The sequence below is a fragment of the Leptidea sinapis genome, chromosome 8, assembly GCF_905404315.1.
Source record: "Leptidea sinapis chromosome 8, ilLepSina1.1, whole genome shotgun sequence".
Classification (NCBI taxonomy): domain Eukaryota; kingdom Metazoa; phylum Arthropoda; class Insecta; order Lepidoptera; family Pieridae; genus Leptidea; species Leptidea sinapis.
This window is the reverse complement of record NC_066272.1, coordinates 8,909,025-8,915,354: the sequence shown is the minus strand read 5'-3', so window position 1 is coordinate 8,915,354 and position 6,330 is coordinate 8,909,025.

Sequence of the window (6,330 nt, the reverse complement as noted above, 5' to 3'; positions counted from 1 at the left end):
GACTTAGTAGTACTATGTCGAGAAGTAGGAATAGGTCATCATACATATTTCTGCTACACTTTGGTTGTTTTTTTGTACTAAATGTACCGTAGAAACTACGCACTCATAAGAATTCAATTTCCATAGAATGATAGGTGCAGTGTGACGAGACTAGAAATTTCTCCTGAAAATAATAGGACTTTATCCCCATATAAACAATTAATCAGTTTTCTAAGAGACGCTTGTTATTATTTTATCAAAATTTTTACATTTACAGCCTGTAATGTTACGTGCAACATAACTTACGACAATATTTTCCAAACTAATGGATTGTAATGACGCACCCGTCTAAAACTTTTCACCTCCTTTGCACAGGACGCCAGCTTGATTATGGGTACCACAACGGCGTCCATTGCCGTGAGGCAGTAATGTGTAAGCATACTATATTTCGGTCGGCCGCATGAAGGCCGCCGTAGCTAGTGAAATTATTGGGCAAATAAGACTTAACATCTTATGTCTCAAGGTGACGACCGCAGTTGTGCCACTCATAATTTTCGGGTTTTTCAAGAATCCTGAGCGGCATTGTAATGGGCAGGGCGTATCAATTACTGCTGCAGCTACTGTCCCGCTCGTCTCGTCCCTTATTGTCATTAAAAAAAACCTTTTTAAAATATTGAATGTAAATCGTTTATTACTTTCAAATGATATATCTATATATAAAAGCGATGAAAAACTTGGATAAAAAATCTACTCATAATTATGTCAATCAAACGTTATGCTAAAATAAAAGCTAATTCTCAATTTCTGTAAAATTTTCGATCGAAAATATGCCATGAATAATAACGCTGTACGATCATGCCTTTCGCATAAAATGATTTGAATATAGAATGATGCAATCTACCAGAGCTGAGACCGCTGTCTCGGTTAGGATGTGCACTTTCATGTTATTGAATCCATGACGAAATAGCGGCCGTTTCAGGTTCCCTACGTTCATTTAATATTCATCAGTAATAGATGGTAATATATACAGCCACACAAGCCGAAGCGGACAAGTCAGGCCATATTCATAACCATTTACCTACGTTTCACATAAAAGTAACTATTTTTGAGAAAGGCAACGAAGAGTTACCAACGTGCACCCTTTTACCAGGACTCCATAGTCTCTTATAAACTGCAGTGCTTACACATATGAAATGCTTAATATGTATAGAATTAGTTTGTGTTTATAGTACACAACAAAAAAGAAAATTCCTTACAAAAAATATTTTACCGAAGAGTTTCTTGTATGTCCTTCTCAGGAGCTCTACTTTTTCAACATATTGTAGATTCAGTAATTTAAAAGAAATATTTATAGTGACTATTCAAAAGCGCTTAGTTTAAGCCTAATTGAAAGAAGTTTATTTGACTCTGACTTTAAGGTATTTAAGGAATCACAGGATGCCGGTTTCTAAGGAAGGTTTACGAGCTTTTTTGAAAGTACCCACATCGCATTGTCATGGAAACACCGAACAAGGAAGCTCATTCCACAGCTTTGTAGAACGTGGAAGAAAAATTCTTGAAAACCGCACTGTTGAGGACCGCCACACATCCAGATGTTGAGGAAGATATTCTAACTTGTAGCGTGTCGTGCGAGCGATTCGGCGCCAAGTATCAGGTGAAACAGCTCTTTGGAACTCTCCCCGTCATAAATGCGGTAGAAGACACAAAATGAAGCGACGTCTCTACGCAACGTACCTAAGTGATTCAGCCGTTCACAAAGCACTGGGTCTCCGACAATTCGAGGTTCTCTGCGTTGCATGCAGTCAAATGGATCGAGCTGATACTGAGGGGCGCCAGACCAGAGATGACGGCAATACTCCATGTGTGGCTGGACCTGCGCTTTGTAGAGCGCTGGAATGTGGGCCAGCCTGAAGTATTGCCTAACTTCTTCGAAAGCCAATTTGGCTTTGTCCTCTAGATAGCCACAGAATTGGCAATTGCTCGATACTTCGAGACCCAGTATTCCGATACTAGGCGAGGCTTTAAGGGAAATGTTGTCGAAGAGCGGTGATACGACAAATGGGTTTTATTTCAGTGGTAAATCCGCAAACTTGAGTCTTCTGGGAGCTAAATTGGAGAAGTTCCAATTTACCATTCCACCATAATTGTTTTCATTATATTAAAAACTTTGATCTATATATTTTTATACGTAAATGATTGCCTGAATGACTTTTAATTATAATCATATTCGGGATTCCTACAGAAAATTAATTGTAACTTAAAGAACAGAGTTGCATTTAACTACGTACGTGCTCCGACATTCAGTAACCCTGGGAATAAAGCCCGCTGACGGTGCGTCTTGTTGTAATTAATTTGAAGCAGTTCAAGTAACTACAATTTTAAGGATTCTGCTGTTATTTTCGATTCAATTGTATAATGCTGAAACTTAAAATAGCTCTTATGGGTGTCATTTATTTGTTATTGAATTAAAATTAAAATTAATTGTAAGTTAGGCGCGTTGTGCTTTTTTTATATTACGTGTACTCTGATATGAGTAATGGTTGTTAAGGTAAAGTATGCTCAAGTCAACTTGGATCTCGATTAGAGAGAGCAATATTTCACTCGAGTAATTACTATAATTAACATTATATGTATGTTATTACTTTTAAATAATTTTACATCTAAATACACTATGTCAGCTGTGAAAACATCGAAAAAATTTAAGTTTAGAACTAACCTCTACTTTTAGCAATTCACGTACACTAACACAAAGTGTCATACAAATCGCGAGTCACGCACACTAAACTAATATTGGTGGCCTGTTTTAATCAAAAGCAAGAGACTTTATCTAGCCGTATAATTAATTATCTAAGATCTTAGGTCATCAATATGGAACGAATATAGTTCAAGTTCTACTAATTTTATACAGGCTTATAATAAAACTGAACGGTCGCAAAATAACCTATAATATACGTTATTTATAACGTTACAATACAATTTATTCATTAACAAGCGTAGGGGCGGTTCCTTTATTCCAAAGGTATTAATAGATTTTCGTACAATAATAACCTTGCCTTGACAATGTTTTGACTTTTGTCGAGTGGGTATATGCAAACACCATTTTGTGTCGTTTATAAACTACCACCAAATTAAATATCGTAGTATTAATATTAATTAAAATTACAAACAAAAGTTTGCAAGCTGTTTAACCCACACCCGTCGCCTTACTTGAAAACAATAAAAGCAAAACAGTTATTTACAAAATGCAACGAGAGAGGAAGTGAAAAGCAATGCGAGAAAAGAAAAACACATTTATCCTTTTATTAACCAGATAAAAATATGCACAGCTGTTGTCTCAAAAGTGAATGTTATTTACCATTTTCCATTAGCCAACATTATAAGTTATTATATTATTACGGGATATAGCTTTCTCGGGAAATTCCTGACAAAACTTTCCCGTTAATTCCTGACAAACGTATATTTTTTATGAAAATCAGGGATGAGACGAGAAGGACGTTTAGGTGATGGTAATTGATACACCCTGCCCATTACAATACAGTGCCGCTCAAGATTATAAAAAGACAAAAATTCTGAGCGGCACTACAACTGCGCTCGACACCTTGAGACATTTAGCAATTTCACTAGCTACGGCGCCCTTCAGACCGAAACAAAGTAATGCGTACACATTACTGCTTCACGGCAGAAATAGGCGCCGTTGTGGTATAGTACTAGTCTAGTGAATAGAAAACTTTGTCTATACTTAGTAATAATAGTAAATGAATATCAACATTACATTCCACGTCCAACCAAATTTTATGTATAATGTACTTCTGCGGAGATTCCAAATTATTAAGAATGGATTCCTTCATAAAAAATGTGAGCCGGCTACTATAAGGTCAGTAACGCTCCTGTGATTCCTCTGGTATCGCAAGAGAATGTAAGCTTGGTGAGAATTAATTTTACGTTTACCGCCAAATAGTATACAAAATAAGGCTGGACGCACAATGATCGAGAGTTGTCTCATCTATTAAAACACCGCCGCAAACGCATTGCATTTCGTTGAAAAATGAAATCAAAATGAATGAAATGAAATATATTTACTACGTCGAATACAGTATACATTAACATGCATGCAAAAAGTTTACTTAAAATTTAAAAAATCCTTAACACTATGAAAATGTTTGTCGATAAACCATTTAAACAGGAGTCCAGTAAATCGTTTCTGTGGTAAGTTTTTTATTTCTAGAGGTAGATTATTAATTTTGTGGCCATTGACAGCGTTTCCCGGAAAAACCAGTTAATTATATGTAATAACATAACATAGTATTATAGTTGATAGCTACAATAAGCAATTATAATTTCTAAGCAATCCGATATTGTAAGAGAAATCCTCGTGATCAAAGAGCGCCTTCCGATAACGCAACATAAATCAGGCTTAATTTACATGTTAATGGCCATTGTAATCTGTACCGTTGCATTGCTTGATTTATGATTGCAAATCCAGTAGGAATTACCTAATTAAGATATTGCTTTGTTGAAACATGTTTTCGTTATAGTTTAATATGTACGATAATAATAACTAAGATAATTGTATCTTAAAGCTCTGTTCAAACTGAGGCGAAAACGCCAGGGAAGCGGGAGGCGTTTTATCGTAATTCGCTCGCTCGCTTAGCCTTTCAAACTGACGCGACTTCCCGCGTGTCATTTTTGGTTCTTCAGTGGAGAAACATCGTGCATTGTGAGATCAAACAATCCCGCCGGGCGACCCGGTCTTGTTTCGCTTCAACTTGAGCGACTACTCGCGTCAATTTGAACAGGTCCATACAAGTTAGCTAACACAATCGGCGCGAGCGACTTCGCGTCTTGCGCGTTATTCGCCTCAGTTTGAACAGATCTTTAATTAGCTTGCAATAATAAATAAAAAATAAATATCTTTTTATTTTCTACTCACAAAGATCTTAAAGCTAAAACAGTACAGTAGTGTTACATTTTTTTATAGCTGATTTTTAGTGAGGAGCTGGTGTCTGAAGTAGGCTGACCCTGTATTACAGATCACTAGGACCTCACCCCTAAATATAAGGATCACAATTATTAAATATTATATTTATTTACTAGTTGCTAGAGAAGCATTAAAAATAACAATAGATTACTTTGAATTTGCAAATTACCAGTAATATAATGTGTGTGATGATTGCAATGATCTTTTTATCTTTCAATTAATATAAATAGCTAATCGAAACACGTGAGTATTAATGTCCTTAAAACTGGGATACTTGGGAGTTATCTGAGCCATTTAATCGGAAAAATGTTGTCATAACCAAGACTGCTGAGTGCTGACGATAAAATATAAAATAAGAAGAATAATAAATACGAATTTTTAAGTTTTTTATACCTTTATTCAAATGCGTAGCGTTTGGATATCTATAATAAATAGTCTGTAAAATAAATTGAATAAATATATTTCACTTATTATGTATCATCCCTTAAACCCTAGATTTACTCTTAGGTTAAACATAGCAAGACGTAAAATCCATAAATAACTTTTTTTTTTTGCACCGGATACCGGCTAGATTATGGGTACCACAACGGCGCATATTTCTGCCGTGAAGCAGCAATGTGTAAGCATTACTGTGTTTCGGTCTGAAGGGCGCCGTAGCTAGCGAAATTACTGGGCAAATGAGACTTGACATCTTATGCCTTAGGGTGACGAGCACAGTTGTAGTGAGTGCCTCTCAGAATTTTTGGGTTTTTCAATAATCCTGAACAGCACTGCATTGTAATGGGCAGGGCGTATAAGTATAATAATTAGTCTTATAAAATAAAATACCTGATATTTTTATAATGCCTATAAGATGTTCGGACGATCTCTTTACTAAGAATCTTACACCTTTTACTTTAGAATAGCCCCTAGCACTGAACAACCTCTTATGTTGAGATGAAGCTGAAACGTGTTATGATTGCTTTTAAGAACCTCTTATAAGATTAAAGCTTTTTAAGTATATTTGAAATAACTGTAGTTATAGTATCATGGATAATATTAGTGAAGTTGAGTAACTTGATACCGAGCGACGTTCAAATGTGGAGCTGACTCAATCTCCTCTAATCGCTATGACTTGGTCATAAGTATTTTTTAACCGACTTCAAAAAGGAGGAGGTTCGCAATTCGATTATTATATGGTATATTTTTTATGTATGTACACTGATTACTCTGAGATTTATGATCCGATTTACATGATTCATCTTTAGTTTGATGCAGAATGTTTGCCATTTGGTTCCATAAATATTTGACATTGGCCGAGTAGTTTTAATTTTATGAATATTTTTGTTTAAGTGGATGACATGATTATAGTTTGTGTTCGGCTTTTTTGTAGT